The 18463-nt window shown below is 34.9% G+C and overlaps 1 pseudogene; it reads right to left on the minus strand.

Moving 5' to 3' along the window:
* Window positions 1–1641: 1641 nt before the first annotated feature.
* On the minus strand, window positions 1642–16473 carry LOC119524785 (annotated as a pseudogene).
* Between the last annotated feature and the right edge of the window lie 1990 nt (window positions 16474–18463).

Genomic DNA, 18463 nt, shown 5'->3' on the forward strand with positions numbered 1-18463 from the left:
CTATATATCTTTAAAGAAACACATCACAACAAAATCCCTTAGAAACACTTTTTTCTCCTTAGATGATTACAACCAGAACAAAGTCAATGTAATGCATATAAAATAATTCAGGTAAAACACATAATCTCTAAACTGGATATATAGAAGGCAAAGAAGCACATTTTACATGTCAGTGATCAGCAAATAAATTAAAAAAATGAAGTCTATTACAATTGAATGAATTCTGCTATTGTTACGGTGCCCGCGAGTTAAGGTACAAGACAGCCAAATAGAATTTAAAGAGCCTTTATTAGTCAGTTAGCTGGCGGCTACTTCCTGTCACTCCACGCAGGGAGTTTAGTAAGCAGCAGCAGGGACTGGAGATTGCTTGAGACTTCTATAGGCAGAAATCACATCCTGAAAATGCAAGCAAGCTACTTTGACAAAAGCAGAGTTGGCAGTTAATTAATGGGTGCTTAAGATCTTTAGCAACCTTGAGAAATTTTCTCAAGGCTGGTGCAATGGTTAATTATTGGAACGGTTACGCTTGGCTAATGCATACATCCGCAAGTCTCACTCCCTAAAACGGCACAGTTTCACTCCCTAAAATGGCACAGTTTCACTCCCTTCCTCTCAGGGCTTTAATGTTTACTTTGCAGTCATTACCGGTTGAGGGGAAAGGGGACTCTCTTGTTACAGAATAAGGGGAGGGAGCCCACTTCACTATAACATTCAACATTTCATAGCTTCTTTGCAGACTCAGATAATACAAGGAAACAACATAAACATCACTCAAGGAGAGATAAGGCTGTCTCTGAATTCCAGGCATGAAGACACACAGGGGCACAAAGTCTTATAGTTTCAAACCTCAGACTGGAGGACTGGTAACTTTCTGTAAGTGCTGTGTGTGCATTATCCATCTTTGAGAACTTACCTCAGGTGCAACTTCCTTCATGATTTTGCCTCGGCTTTATATTCATATCCTGCATTTTCTGGTTTTGTGTTTTTTTAATGGATTTTGGCATACTTATATAGTGCTCTTTAGCCTATTGCATTATTTTTGCTTGGTCCTTTCTACACCTCATCACTAAACAATAAATTCCCTTCAGGGAACCCATATTTGAATTTCACCTTGGTACCTTAAATCTTTTTAATCTTACTGTACCAATTTAACCAAATCAAACTTCTTTTCATTCATGAAATGAATCATTCTTTCATGATCTATGAGTTACATAGATAAAATGAGATATTAAAATATAAAATGGAAAACATGTAACATAAAAAATAACTTCTTTCATAGGGAGATATCACAGAGATCATAGTGGGAAAGATACTATTTCATAGAAGAGCACAGATTAGGGTCATGTCTCCAATGTAGTAAACTCATACAATGCAATTATTTGACCTTTGAATCAGTCACTTTAACACATGATTATGTGCTAAATCTCAATTTAGAGATTATGTGTCTTCACTGATCGTTGACATGTAAAAAGTGCTTCTTTGCCTTCTACATACTCAATTTAAAGATTGTGTCTTACTTGAATTATTTTATGTGCATATTTTATATGCAATATTTTAGCACATTTCCTTTCCTCATGGAAATCAGTCATGACTCCATTGTTTTCTCTTCTCAGTTCTTTCTAAAATTGAAAATAAGGTAATTTATGAGAATATTATTTGTGATCTGTAAGGCACTATATTGCTGGCAAATACTTGGAAAGGATAAATTATGTGAGACTGCAGATTGTGTATTTTTGATAGCAGCCTCATCACAGCCTGTTTCATGTCTTTGTTCCTCAGTTGTAGAAAGCATGGTTGACTATTGGAGGTATAACAGTGCTGATGACAGAAGTAGCTTGTCAATAACTGAGGGCATATTTGAAGATCACTTGAGATAAACAAAACCGGCAGTTATGATAAAAACAGTAAAAACTCTGATATGGACAAGACATGTGGATAAAGCTTTTTACTGACCTCTTGTGGTAGGAATCATCAACACAGTAGAGAGAATATAAATATAAGAGATCACAATAAGGGTAAAGCAAGACACACCTAGGCACATACCAATCCCATTACTTGCAAATATACCACTAGTTTCAGAGCAGGAAATCCTTACTAATGAGGGAAAATCACAGAAAAACAGTGACATCACACTGTGAACACACACGTGTGTGGAAAATGTGCCAGCTGTGTAAAAAACTCCAAATAATCCTCTAACAGCCCAGGAAGCACTTGACATCAGCACACAAGTGCCACCATTCATGATGATCCCATAGTGCAAAGGATAGCAGATGACCATGTAGCAATCACACAACATGGTTCTGAGGACAAATGTCTCACCTGCTGAGAAAGAAGTCATTAATAGTAGCTGGAAGTCACATCCTAAAATGGAAATGGAATTGTCATGAGTTAGGCTATTAACAGTGAATTTGGGGATTGGGACTGACAACAAGGAAGATGTCTAAGAGGACAAATTCTTCAGAAAGAAGTAAATGGGTGTTTGGAGTTGCAGGTCTAGGTGATGAAACTGATGATTATGAGGTTACTGATTACAGCTGCCACATAAATCACTAGGAAGAGGACACCCTGTAAAACCTGTAGCTCTCAGACATTAGAAAACTACCAAGAGGTATACTGACACCAAGTTGACATTCATCTTGCTAGTAGGTTTCTCTGAATTTCCTGGCAAGGCAAGGAGATATGCAAAAGACAAAATTAATCTACACCATCATCCAGAATCTTATTGATAGAGAATAACATTACCTTGAGAAACAGCCATGTAATTGACTCTTTAACCTAATTACTTCTGCTGATTAACTTACAAAATTCTTTCACATTTTAAGGTAAAGAGATTTCACAAGTAACGTACAAAATCAGTTTGCATTTGTAAGAGTTTTCCTTGATGCTGTAGACTGAACTTCAGCTTTCTTTTAGATGGGCATAATGACCAAATAAATCAGTTTCTCTAATCACAGGTCATTTGCATCACACAATTATTGTGTCAGGAATTATGAAAAATCCTTTCTCTTTTGGAAAAATAATTCAAAGTTCTATGTCTTCAATGCATGATAGTATCCATAACATTCAATTAGGAAAAATATCAATTATCACACATTGTTACAATCATGAACTCACACTTATATTGAATAATCCAATGTAGATAAATATATTTTTAATTCCTATGGACAAAGACAAGAGAATATAAACAAAAATTCTATGCTCAATGTTTGTATTATCTTGAAGTCATGCAATTCTAATATCTTGAAGAACACATTTAGTAGGGGAAGGAAACAATTTGGTTATCTAGCAAAATTCCACATCCTTTGAATGCACTCCTGTCTATTAGAACCACATTACCATGGGGACTGCCTAGTTGAATCTGTTTATAAAGGATACTTGAGAAGTCACCATAACAAAACATCTTCTGCATCCTAGCTAAAAACTTTTCTTCAGTTTGTTTTCTACAGTTCATTCTTTAAAATAATCAAATATATACTTACAGTGTTCAAAATATTTTCCCTAGATTTTTAATTACTGAAGCAGAATGACTTTTTACTCATTTATTGAAAAGATGAGGAAGCATCACATATATTTCAAACAATGAGATAGATAGTGGAATTAAACAATAAAGTTTGTTTTCTGGAAGACTGCATTCAATTGGAGGCAGACAATGAAAAGTATATTAACACAAAAACAATTAAAACCTCAGGTAGTAACAGATGCACTAAGATAATATGAGTGATATCTTAAAAATTAAATGGGTGCCTGTTTGAGACTGGGAGTTTGAAGGACTCATTTGTAAGTGATTTACAGCTGAAACCTAAATGAAATAAAAGAGCTTACAAGGTGAAGAACTGAGTAGAAAATTCTTTAGGAAACACAAAGAGCGTTTACAGCTTAGAAAATATAAGTGAAGACAATGTACATTTGAATAAAATGTGAAGAAGCATTATGTGCTTCACCTGAGGCATGTATGCTGGAGAGAGAATTCTGAAGCTATTTTTCAGCCTTATGAAAATTGTCAGTTTGGATAAATACACAAAGCACCAGCAGAAGGATGAAAAATGGAGATATTGGCAGTTAAGTTTCATTGATATTGGTGTCTGCCCTAAATTTCCTTAATGTCTATAAGATTTCTAAAATTTTTTTTAGAAATTTTAAGCTTTTGCCAATAGAAATTTGAAATTCATACCTTAAATATTTTTTTCTTCAACCAACTGGATGAAGGAATACTTAACAGATATACTTAAGATAATTCCAACAATTGCACTGGAAATTGGAACATTTTCTTCTGCAAGGAAGTGTTTTATTTACAATTCATAGACTTGAAAATAAAACAGAGTATCTATATTTCTTTGGAACTTCTCAGAAATCATAGAAACATATAGTTGTGTTTCTAGGTTTCTGACAAAGATCACAATGGTCTCTGCTAAGCTGTGACAGTCTTTCCATTTACTGACAGTTAATAAATTGGTGTAGAAACAGCCACTTCACTTCCTTTTATTTAAAATTCGATATCACTTAAACATTCTGCAACCAAAATTGCTGAAGCAAATTGTATTTAAGAAGCATGTCTAAAGCCTTGGGATTCCCCAAAGAAGTTATGTCTAGAAGTTTTCTGAACAGTCTCATTAGATAGTTATCTATTAAGACCAATATAATTCTAATCACTGGTGCTCCACATTGGCAGAATTGCTCAGGTCCCAGAAAACACTCTGGAATTCACCATGGAACTTATGATTCAGAAATCTACCACAATAATAATGGAGTAATTAAATGTTTCCTTAATTCCACTTATCATACATATGTAGACAATAGGTAGGTTAATGGTTAGCAAGCTTTAATATAGGTAGTAATTTCTCCAGCATTTTGCTAATGATGAAGATTCCTGTCAAATATTCCTAATTATGTTGATTGAGTAGGTCCCTGGAAGTCCATGCATGTGCATTTATTCAATCCACTTGGTGATTCAGATTTACAAAATGCTTTGAGAAAACATATATTTAGCTGTAGTTACCTAACATGAAAAGGAAAAAAAAATCTTTTGGCAAAATGCCTCAATGTAGAGTGATGTAATGAAAACAATTTAAAAAGATACTGTTGTAAGAATTTAGAAGTGTTTTTCTTTTATCAGTCTATATTAGGTAAATAATTTTTGTTATATTTTTTCCAAAAATAATTTTGGCTACTGGAGATATAGTAGCAAAATTCCATTTGTCTACTACATAGTTCCAAGAAAATATTTTAATTAATAAACCTTGATGTCTTCCATAGAGAGTTAATGGTATGAATTGTAGTGTAGAGCATTCAATAAGATTTTAACAGTCATTTATGTAAGTTGTATTACCATAATTTTCTATTATTATTCTTGAAACATTGAATGTTTCTTTATGAATATGAGCCAAATTGAATATTGGCAAATGTAGAATCAAATATCCAGCAAACTCATATAAATAAAAATCAAATAGTAGTTTTGATTGAGGGGATAAAGATTTTTACCAAGTGGGATCAATAAGATCTCAAACTTTGAGTTAAAATATTGCATATTCCATTGTGACAAAACCAACATAATTCACTTAAAATGTTTACAACAATTTAGAAAACAAAGTTGAATTGATTGAGAAAGAATCAGGTTAATTCCAGAATAAATATCTTAACTAAATAGAGTTTTTCTTTATTTTTTGTTTGTTTTGTAAATCTGTTTTATTGAGATATGTTCACATACCATAAAATTATACACTGGGTATAATCAATTGTTCACAGAACCATCATAGAGTTGTGCATTCATCACCATAATCAATTTTGAAAATTTTCCTTACCCTAAAAATATAAGAATAAAATATAAATAAAAAAGAACACTGCAAACATCCCACCACCACATCCACACCAATATTGATTTAACATTTTTCACCGTTTTTTCTACTCAATTATCCATTCACTGGAAAAAGGGAGTGTGAGCCACAAGTTTTTCACCATCACACAGTCACACCATGTAAGCTATATGGTTATACAATCATCAAGAACCAAGGCTACTGGGTTGAAGTTCAACATTTTCAGGTATTTTCTTCTGGCTATTTCACTCCCTAAAAGCAAAAATGGATATATATGTAACACATGAAAAAAACCTCCAGAATGACAACTTGAGACATCTCAGCCACTGAAACTTTATTTTGTTTCATTTCTCTTCTTTTTTGTCAAGATGTCTCACTCAGTCCCACAGTGCTGGGTCCAGTCTCATTCCTGGGAGTCATGCCCCACATTGCCAGGGAGATTTACACCCCTGGGTGTCATGTCCAACTTAGTAAGGTATTGAGTTTATTTGCTGACATGGCTTAGAGACAGAGGCCACATTTGAGCAACAAATAGGTTCTCTGGGGGTGAATCTTTAGAAAATCTATAGATAGGTTTAACTTCTTTGTGCAGCAACAAGTTTCATAAGGGCAAGCACCAAGATCAAGGAATCAGCCTTCTGAACTGGTAGTTCCAATTGCTTGTGAAAATATCAGCAATTCCCATGTGGAGAAGTTTAATATTTCCACATTTTCCACAATCTCTCAGGGGGATTTTGCAAACACTTTTGTTTATATCTGGGATTCACACTAACATGTATGAACTAATCAGACATCAGTCCCTATTCAAAGTTCCATGTAATTAAGGTATTTGAATAAACAGACCATACAAGTTAAATTGTATAGTATACTTCAGAAAACATAGATCTTTCACCAAATAAGCATCACTTCCTTTGGCTTCACACAGAGGTTGAACTTTTAAAACAGCATCAATATTGTCCTTTACAATATTGGATTTGCCTTAGACCTAAACAGATCTGCTTCATTCATATCTGTAATTGAAGTGAACTCTTTTCCAGCTTTTGTAACAGTTGCTGTATGTGGCAGTGCTGGTATTCATAGCTGCAGGGCTCTAGCTCTGCAACTCAGGTGACATACAGATGCATCAGTTCCAGAGACCAAGTTCTAAACAGAGAACTCAGCATCTCAGAATTTAGAGATAACCATTACAACTCATGAATAGATGTGACTCCTGTAAGAGCATACAGTCTAGGAACCTTTACAATATGCCTTTCTCTGATGCTCTCAAATGCAATTCTCAGAATTTTCACATTATAGTTAGTCCATATTAGTGAGGTGTTATAATATGTCTTTTGTTTCAACTTATTTCACTCAAAATGTCCTCAAGGTCCATTCAACTAGTTGCATGCCTCACAACTTCATTTCTTCTTGCAGCCACTCAATATTCTATTGCATGCATACATAACAGTTCACCATTCTATCAATCAATGTAACTTTAGGTCACCTCCATCAATTGCAAATTGTGAACACTGCCACTGTAAACACTAGTGCACAAATGATCATTCACATCCCTGCTCTCTGTTCTTTCAAGTATATACCCAATAATATTTGCAGGACATTAGTGCAACCCAAACTTGAGTTCTTGTGGAACAAACACACTGCCAGCCAGATGGGCTGCACCATTCTACCTTTGCAACAGTGAATATGTTCATCCCTCTCTCTACATTTTCTCCAGAACTTTTATCCCACTGCTTTTTTCCCAGGCATTTTTATTGAGAAGTATTCACATTCCATACAGTCATCCACAGTGTCAATAAATTGTTCACAATATCATCATATAGTTGTGCATTCATCATGACAGTCAATCTTTGAACACATTCATTACTCCAAAAAATAGAATAAATAAAAGAAAAAATAATAAAGTACAATTAAGAAGTCAGACACCACCACCACCACCATAATCCCATATCCCTAACTTATATCTCTCTCTTATAGACATTTACTTTTGATATATTGACTTTGTTACAATTAATGGAAGAAGTTTTCAATGTTACTTTTAAATATAGGATCTAGTTTGCATTAAATATATTTTCTCCTATACATCTCATTTTCAACACCTTAGAAGGTTGACATTCATTCTTTCTCTCACATGTAAATATATTTTAACTTTTGTACATTTAATCACCATCACTGACCACTCTAGGTTTAACAAAGATATACAATCCCAGTCTTTATCTTCTATCTTTCCTTCTGGTGTCATAACTGTCTCTAGCCTTCTTATCTCAACTGTAATCACAGTCATCTTTGTTCTGTGTACTTACAATATTGTGCTACCATTATACAGTACTGTGCTGTCCATTTTTGGATCTATACAATGAATCCTCTTGAACATTCTGTACTCCTTAATCATTGAATGCTGAAACTCTACCATCTTTCTATCTACTAATAACCTGTTTTCTCATATTTCACACTCAAAGTGTGCTCATTAATGTTGGCTTATACTAATGAGCCTATACAATATTTGCCCTTTGTTTCTGGATAATTTCACTCAGTGTAATATACTCAAGGTTAATCCATGCTGTTATATGTTCCATGACTTTGTTCTGTCTTACAGCTGTGTAATATTCCATTGTGTGTATATACCACAGTTTTTTTATCCACTGGTCCATTGATGGACATTGGTCTGTTTCCATCTCTTATCAACTGTTAATAATGTCACTAAAATATTGGTTTAGAAATATCCATTTGTGGCTTAGCTCTCAGTTTCCCCAAGTATATAACAGAAATGGAATTGCTGGATCATATGGCAGTTCTATATATAGATGCCTGAGGAACTGTCATGTGGCCATCCAGAGTGGCTGCACCATTCTTTACTCTCATCAACAGTGAATAATCATACCTCTTTCTCCATGCTGTCTCCAGCACTTGCAATTTTCTGTTTTTTCCATAATAGCCATTGCATTATTTGTGAAATAATATCTCATTGTGGTTTTGATTTGCATTTCCCTAATAGAGGGTGAAGTTGTGCATTGTTACGCAAGTTTTTGAGTCATTTGTATTTCATCTTCAGAAAGGTATCTGTCCATGTCTATCACCTATTTTTGAATTCATTTATTTGTCTTTTAGGTGTTGATTTGTAGGATCTCTTTGTATATTCTGGATATTAAACCCTTATCTGATATATGGTGTTCTGGTTTGCTAATGCTGCTGTCATGCAAAACACCAGAAATGGATTGGCTTTTATAAAAGGAGGTTTATTTGGTTACACAGTTACTCTCTTAAGGCCATAAAGTGTCCAAGGCAACACATCAACAATCAGGTACTTTTGCTGGAAGATGGCCAATGGTGTCCAGAAAACCTCTGTTAGCAGGGAAGGCACATGGCTGGCATCTGCTTCAGAGTTCTGGTTTCAAAACGGCTTTCTCCCAGGACTTTCCTCCCTAGGCTTCGTCTCATCAAAAATATCACTATTAGTTGCTCTGGAGATGTTTAGCTTCTCTTAGCTTCTTTGATTCAAAAGTCTGCTTTCAAAGGCCATCTCCAAAATGCCTTTGCAAACTCAAGTTCCTTTCTCAGCTCCTCTCCCACATTCTTCAAAGTGTCCCTCTTGGCTATAGCAAGCTCACTCTTACTGTCTGTGCTTTTATAGGGCTCCAATGAGCTAATCAAGGCCCATGCTGAATGGGTAAGGCCATGCATCCATAGAAATTATTCAATCAGAGTTATTATCTACAGTTGGATGGGTCACATGTCATGGAAACATTCAGCCAAAGAATTGCAATGTAATCAACACTAATACATCTGCCTACACAAGTTTGCATCAAAGATAATTGCATTTTGAGGAATATAATATATTCAAACTGGCACATATAGTTACCAAATATTGTCTCCCATTGGGTGGGCTGGCTTTTTACTTTTCTGACAAAGTTCTTTGACACTTAAAAGCATTCAGTTTTGATGAGATACCATTTATCTATTCATTCTTTAATTTCACATGCTTTGACAGTAAGGTCTAGGAAATCACCATCACATTATTTTTAAGATATTGCCCTAATTTTCTTCTAAAAGTTTTATGTTCTTATCTCCAATGTTTAGGTCTTTGATTCATTTTGAGATAATTTTTGTGTAAGGTGTGAGATAGTCCTTTTTCATTCTTTTGGCTATGAATATCTGTTCTCCAAACACCATTTATCAAAGAGGTTACTCTGTCACAGTTGTGTTGTCTGGACTGCCTTATCAAAGATAAATTGTCCATAGATGTCAGGATCTATTTCTGAGCTCTCAATTTTACTTCATTTTTGGTATAACTATCTTTTTGTCAGTATCATGCTGTTTTGAACACTGTAGCTTTGTAATATGCTTTAAAGTTGGTATTGTGAGACTTCCCAATACATTCTTCTTTCTCCAGATATTTTTGGCAATTTGGGGCACACCGCCTTTCCAGGTAAAATTGGTTATTGGTTTTTCTATTTCTCCAATTTAAGTTGTTATTTTAATTGGTATAACATTGAATCGGTAAATCGGTTTAGGTAGAATTGTCATCTTGACAATATTTAGTCTTCTAATCGATGATCACAGTATGACCTTCCAGTTATTTCACTCCTATTTGATTAATTTTAGAAAATTTTTGTCATTTTCTGTGTGTAGGTCTTTTGTGGCCTTGGTTGTTTATTCCTAAATACTTGATTCTTTTGGTTGTTATTGTAAATATTTTTAAAATTGATTTCCTCCACATGTTGCTCATTACTAGTGTAGGAACAAAACAAAACAGTACAGTTTTCTGTATGTTGATCTTTCACCCTGTCACTTTTCTGTATTCATTTGCAAGCTCTAGCAGCTTTGCTGTAAATTTTTTAGGCTTTTCTACGTATAGGACCATGTCCTCTGTAAACAGTGAAAGTTTTACTTCTTCCTCTCCAATTTGGAGTCCTTTTATTTCTTTTCCTTGCCTAATTGCTCACACTAGACCTTCAAATACAATGTTGAATAACAATGGTGGCATTGGATATTCTTGTCTTATTCCTGATCTTAGAGGGAAAGCTTTCAGTCTTTCCCCATTGAGTATGATGTTAGCTGTGGGTTTTTCATATATTTACAATATACATGATGTTTTCTACATCAATGGAGATGTTCATGTGGCTTTTCAACTTTGATTTATTGATGTGCTGTATTACATTAATTCATTTTTTTTGTGGGTGGAACCCACCATACATACCTGGAATAAATCCCACTTGTTCATAGTGTATAATTAATTTATTGTGCTGCTGGATTTGATTTGTATTTGGTGAGGATTTTTGCATCTACATTCATTAAAGTGATTGGTCTGTAATTTTCTTTTTTGTAGTATCTTTGCCTGACTTTGACATTAGGGTGATATTGGCTTCATAGAATGAGTTGGGTTACTTTCCCTCCTTTTCATTTTTCTTTTTTTTTTTTGAAGAGCTGGTGCAGGATTGGTACTAATTCTTTCTTGAATGCTTGGTAGAATTCACTTATGAAACCACCTGGTCCTGGAATTTTGGTAATAGTCAATAAAGTTAATAATTTAGGCATATTACAACTCTCCTCATCAACATGGGAATCTCTTGAAATAATTGTCTTTCCACTTTCCTGAGTAAAGCATTTTGCTCAGAATTCTCCTCAAATCCCATCTTATTTGTTTGTTTCTAAGACTATAGATAATAGGCTTCAACAAATGAGACACTATCGAATAGAACACAGAAATAATCATGTCCTGAATTGTCAGTGAGTTGGAAGTTGGTTTTACAAACAAACCACTGGCTGAACTGACAAATACAGTCATCAAAATGTGAGGGACACAAGGGGAAAAGGCATTTTCCCTCTCTCTCCTGGTTGGAACCTTGAGCACAGTAGAAAATATGTGAATATAAGACATGGTGATGAAAGCAAAGCAGCCACAATCTATGAGATAAAAATTAAAATTTCATTGCTGATGGTGTCAGAACAGGAGAGCTTCAGCAGAGAATGAACTTCACAGAAGAACTGATGGATGATGCTGGACAGAGAGAAGGACAGATGGAATGTATTTCCAGTGTGGAAATATGGTATATCACAGTGGTTTCAACTTTCATTTCAAGACTAAATTATCTTTAAAAACTTCTAGTTTTTGCTAATGTTCTTGGGAAATTTCCCATTCCTTTAGCATTTTTATACTAAAGGAATACAATATAAATTTGCATGTGTGTGTGTTTGCACTTTTAAATATATGAAAATACGAATGTGCAACATTAGGAATTACTTTTACAGCTTTAAATATAGTAAAATTTATTTAGTATATATATATAGTATCAAAGTTCATAAAACAGTCATTATTTTTGTTATTTGTTGAAAAAGTTCAATCAATTCAAACTAGCACATTGACAATTTTCTAAGTTCTATTGCAGAGACAAACAAGTAGTTGGTGCTTCAGTGCAAGAAAAAGACATTTTTCTATATTTGTATACTGCTTTTCCAGGTTTTAGACACTTGTCTTTAAAATTTGGGAAAAGTGGGAAATCTTGTAGATGTTTGAACACTATATTCCCCGTTGTTTGCTTTAGTTTTAATAGTTATTTGTTTTCTTTTGTATTATATGTTTCATGCACTGGAATTAAGTATAAATCAATCCTTGAGACAAACAGTCTTGATTAGCTTATTCTGAAGGTCATTTTCTCTATTTTAACTAGGGTTTTCTTGTTGGTTGTCTTTGTTCTCTATCTGTCCTTTGGTATTCAGTTCAACTTATTCTAGATCTCTAGCATAGTTCTTTTTTTGAGTTTTATCTTAACCCAGTTTTATTGAGATATATTCACATACCAGATAATCATCCAAAGTGTACAGTTGTTCACAATATCATCATATAGTTGTGTATTCATTACCATAATCAATTTTTGAACATTTTCATTGCTCCAAAATAATGAAAATAAGAATAAAAATTAAAATTACCCCCAAAACAACCCATCCCCCACCCCCTCTATTATTCACTTAATTTTTGTCCACATTTTTCTACTCATCTACCCATACACTGTCTAAAGGGAATGTGAGTCACAAGGTTTTCACAATCACACAGTCGTGCCGTATAGCTATACAGTTATACAGTCATCTTCATAAATCAAGTCTCCTGGGTTGCAGATCAACACTTTCAAGTATTTCCTTCTAGATATTCCAATACTATAAAAATTAAAAAGGGAAGTCTTTATAACACATCAGGATAACCTCTAGAATGACCTCTCAACTCCACTTGAAATGTAGGCTACTGAAATTTATCTTTTTCAATTCTCTTCCCCTTTTTGTTTAAGAACATTTTCTCAGTGCCATTTCACCAGGGATAGGCTCATCCTTGGAAGTCATGTTTTATGTTGCCAGGGAGATTTACACTCCTGGGATTAATATTCCATGTAGGGGATAGGGCACTGATTTTGCCTGCTGAGTTGGCTTGGAGAGAGAGACCACATCTGAGTAAGAAAAGAGGTACTTTGGGGCTGACTCTTAGGCACAATTATAAGTAGGCTTAGCCTCTCTTTGGTAGTAACAAGCTTTGTAATGGCAAGCTCCAAGATTGAGGGCTCATTCTTCTAAATTTGTAGACATAAGCATAGATTCTTTTTATCTGATCAGTATTTTTCAACTCATTTTAATTCTGGTTCTTGCCTTGTCTATATGGAACACTTTTTTTAGGATAGTCCACCCAGATACGATCAACCCCAATCAGATTTTCCCAGACAAGACAGAACCAGGGCTCAGAAGGAGGGTGTAATCAGTATCAAGTTTCCCTAGCATGAGGCCCAGCAAGTTGTCTTTGCTTTTCCTATCCTGCCCAGAATTGTTCACTTGTCAGCCCACAGTCCCCACAGGTAAAAGTAGTTGTGGTGTCTTTAATTCTCACCAAATGCTGTCACTGTCATCAGAGGTAGAAGGTAATCTTAAGCTGTTTCTGTACCTTCCCCTGCACCTGTGGTCTGAATTCTCTAAAGGCATGCTGCCACTTAAGCTGGGCCTGGCCACTCCCTTTCTTTGGGAAGATATGCACATCATGGAATTATCTCCTTCAATTGACACCTTACTTTGTCTCTCAGTCCTGTCTTAATTCTCCCCTTGCCTGTGTCAGTGCTGACAATTGAAAATATCTGAGGTAGTAATGAGCTACTTAGAATAGTTTTAAAAAGGAAAATAAAGAAAGAAAATAATCCTCTTTTCATTGCTGACCCCTGTCCCCAAGTTCATCAGTCAAGAGTTGGAATTGGTAACCAGCTCTATTTGCCTCTTTTCTTGAGGCCCATAGCCCTTTACAGTGTATTGGGCTTGGCAGAGTCCAAAAGCCTTTGTTTATATTTATTTATTTTCCATTTTACTTTTCTCCATCAGCCCCACCTCCTCTCTGCTTGGTGAGACCTCAGAGTTCCTTTCCTGCTTGCTCTGAGTTTATCTGTGACAGTAGCTTGTATTCAGTAGTCCAAATTTGTTAAATTAAAACTGTATCTGGAGTTCAGTTGTGCTACCTTCCCTTGCTCCTAGAAGAAACTGCTTCTTTTTCCCACAGGGAAGTGTTCCAATACAGCCTGCCATGACAGTGTGGGCATGGCACATGCTGCTGCCATTTGGGTGATTTACTTACAGTTCTATGCAGAGATCTTACACCTTACACCCATTCCATACTGGTGTACAGTATGTATCTGGTCAGAGATGTACCCTAAACAGTTGTTCCATACAGTTCCTGACTATTTATTAGCTTCTCAAAGGACTAACTGAATTCCACACCTCCTTATGCTTCCACCTCAGCTCCCTGGCTGGATTTTTATGTAAATTTTACATTGGCCTTTTAAAGTGAGCTGAATCTTCTCTTTCTCCCTAATATCTAAAAAAGTTTGAATAAATAATTCATAAGTTCATTTGTTAAATTGCTTCAAAATAGGTCTCCAGAAAGAGTCACTGAAAACTATGGTTATCAAATTCTTGTTCTTTGTTTGGTACCATATTTATTTTGGCCAATGAGTGGGCCTTTTGATAGATTAGAAAATTTCAGGAAAAATGCAGTCAATATTGTTTAGAGTGATTGAAGGCAGATATGTGGATAGATGCTCACATGTATTTCAGTAATTTCTGGTTAGCTCTTGTATAATATTTGTTCCAGCACTGTGTTAGTGTGCAAGATGTAGTATTGTAGGGATGCTTCCCCAGAGATCTTCAGGATTTTTTCATTCCTAGAAACTCTTGAGAAAAATCCACTTTAATTTTGCAGATGAATATCAAAAGCCTTCAAAGTTTTTGATCAAATATCCCTCACAGATAGTTTATTAAAACAATTAATATTCATTAAAGTTTCAGTTGGATGGAAAATTTTGTTAATGGACAGTGGTTATGGTGGCACAACACTGTGAATGTAATTAACACCTCTGAATTTTATATCCGAAGGCAGTTAAAATTGAAAACTTTAGGTTTTGTATGTTGCCAGTACAAAAGTGTTAAAAAACAGAACTGTACAATACATTGAGTGAAATATAATGTAATTTATGGACTATAGTTAATAGCAATAATGAATGATATTATTTCACCAGCTATTACAAAGTAACCACACTAATACAAAATGTTGATTATAGGAAAAACCATGTGTGTGAGGGAAGGACATACAAGAAATCTGTGCTTTCTGCATAATTTTTCTGAAGACATACAAATACTCTACTTAAAAAGGCCTTCATATTTACAAATAAAAATGAAATATATAATACTAAGGGAATATTATGAACATATTTGTGTTAATAAAGGATTAATCTTTTAAAGATATATCTACATCTTTCACTATGATGGGTATGATTTGTTTTACTATAATTTTGTGGCATGAGTATGAATAGAAATAAAATAATCATAATTGTTGATAGCAGCTGATTTAAAATAGTTATTTTCTATTTTGTTAACATCTGAAAATAAAATTAATAATAATTAAATATATTTAAATAATATTCCCTTCCTCACTCTGATCTCCTTAAAGTTAAAACTATTCAGGTTTCCCCTTAGAATAGGATCTAAAGCAACTCAATTAAAGACAGATACTAATGGATTGTGATATGAAATAAGGATAAAATCAACAAGGAATAGGAATTGAATTTGGAAGTGAAAAAAATGTTAGGTGTTTTCAGTGAGGAATGCAGTCTCAACAATAGGGTTCCATTTGGTGGGGATGGATCCCAAAGTCAAATCAAAGTGACTTTAAATTTTCTGTTGCAACCCTTGCTCTTAGACAACTGATATATGCTTTAGCTAATGAGGGAGAAATTTAAATATCCAATAAGTTTCTGGTGGCCATTGTAACTGTGGGGTATAGGTGGATAAGACTTTGCTACAGCCTTCTTAAGAATGCATCTTAGGTACCATTGGAAATACATCAATATAGGACTTACACGAATGTGGGACCATAGTAAGTTAAAACAAATACTTACAGTTAAGACTATGGACTCCACAAACTGAACATCCAAAGATGAGATCCTTAACTTTGAGACACATCATAGAAATGTAGATGGATCACATTAGACTCTGTGAAAGGAAGCCTGAATATGGTTCCTATGTGGATGGGAGAATAGACCAGCCCACTTGCCTGTGAGCCACCAGTTTCCTGTGTGCACATATACAGGATCATCATGAGCCCATAGTGAAGAGGGTGGCAAATGGCAACATAGTGGTCATAGAACATCACTTCAAGGAAGGCAAACTCTGTGCTTGCAAATAAAATTTACAGGAAAATCTGAGACCAACATGCTGAGAGAGAAAACAATTGATTGTCAAACTATTTACAATGAATTTGGGAACAGTAACTGAAATGGTGCAAAGATCTATAACAGATAAACTGCCTATAAAGAAAAATATTGGAGAGTGCAGATGTGAGTTGATTACAATGACAGTAAGAGAAGATTCCCACTCAGAGCTCATAGATGAATCATTAGGAACATGAGTTTATGCAAGACTTGGAGCTCCTGGGAAGATGAGACATCCATAAGGAGGAACTCTGAAGATGGTGAGATTTTCCATGTCTTCTCTCATGTTGCAGTCTCCCTGCAGTCAAAGTGTAATATGAAAAATTATGCCAAAAATGAAAGGAAGACAATTAACATTGCACAGAAATAAAGGGTCACCATTGGTATGAATATATGGTTTTTCATCAGGAATTCAGTATAAAAGAAATGGAAAAAGAAGACAATATTTGGAATCAGTGAATACATATATTTCTCTTTCCATTTTCTTTGCTAACTGTTCCAAGATGTTAATTTCAAAATTCATAGAATCAGAAAAACTGGGTTCGATGTCATTTAAAATAAAATCAACACCTGTAAACATCTCACTTATTGAGTCACATTCATACTATTTCAGTAAAATATCCCTTTAACTCTGCCTAGACACAAAAATGATTATCTCATTTTCCTCATTAGTGAATGGTAATCACAGATATGCTCTGTAATGGCCTCTGTACCCATCACTTTGTTTGCCAGGTCTACAACTATTGTTGATTTTCCTTATGCACCAGTTGACTTAAGTGGATCACTGATATCTCCTATACTTTGTCCAGCTGACAGTAACTGTTCCTGTACGAAAGTGAATCAAGGATTATGAAGATCTCCTGATAATGACAAATCCAATGGATACCAGAGATATTATGTCTTATTATTCTTTAATTTCAGTTGCTATATAGGACATTTGTGTGAGACTCTTCTTTCCTTTGTCCCATAGTCCATAAATTATTTTGATTCAGATAATAAATTCCATTTGTCTCTCAAAGTGTTTACTGTAGTTCCCTTGTCGTCTGTCTTGTTTATCTTCTCATCTGCAAAATGTGTCTAAGGAAACCTTCCCATCTTACATTTTCCCTCTTCAAATTATTCTGCCTTCTATCAGGCATGATTTCCAGCATTTGATGGAGTAATTTCTGTACAAGTATCTTGCCTACAAGATCTTTCCCAGATTTTATTGTAATCTCCTTATTCAAATGAATTAATGTAACCACAATTACTTTAATAGTTTAAGGTACTTATTTTAGCTATTCCAATGCATTAAAACCTAAAAATGTTTGTCTATATAGCGCACAAGAATGCCCTCTGGAGTGACCTCTCAACTCTACTTGGAATCCCTCAGCTACTGAAACTTCATTTCATTTCATTTTTCATCTCCCTTTTGGTCAAGAAGATGTTATCAATTCCACAATGTCAGGTCCAGATTCATCCCTGGGAGTCATATCCTGTGCTGCCAGGGAAATTTACACCACTGGGAGTCAGATCCTATGTAGCGGGAGGGCAGCAAGCTCACCTACCAAGTTGGCTTAACTAGAGAGAGAGGGTCACATCTGAGCAACAAAGGGGTACTCAAGAGGAGACTCTCAGGAACAATTTTAAGCAGGTTTAGCCTCTCCTTTGCAGCAATGAGCTTCATAAAAGCAAGTCCCATGATAAAGGGCACAGCACATTAAACCACCATCTTCAATGTTTGTGAGAACATCAGCAAAAATCCAGGTGAGTAAGTTCAACACCTCTGCATTTTCCCCCAGCTCTTCAAGGGGGTCCTGCACATATATTTTTATTCTCTGTCCAAATTACTTTGGAATTTATCATGATTTCACACTAACCTGTGTAAGCCTACCAGGTATCACTTCATATTAAAAGTTCCATGTAATTATGGTTTTGAACAAACTGTAC

This window comes from Choloepus didactylus, assembly GCF_015220235.1.
Source record: "Choloepus didactylus isolate mChoDid1 chromosome 13 unlocalized genomic scaffold, mChoDid1.pri SUPER_13_unloc1, whole genome shotgun sequence".
NCBI classification, from domain to species: domain Eukaryota; kingdom Metazoa; phylum Chordata; class Mammalia; order Pilosa; family Megalonychidae; genus Choloepus; species Choloepus didactylus.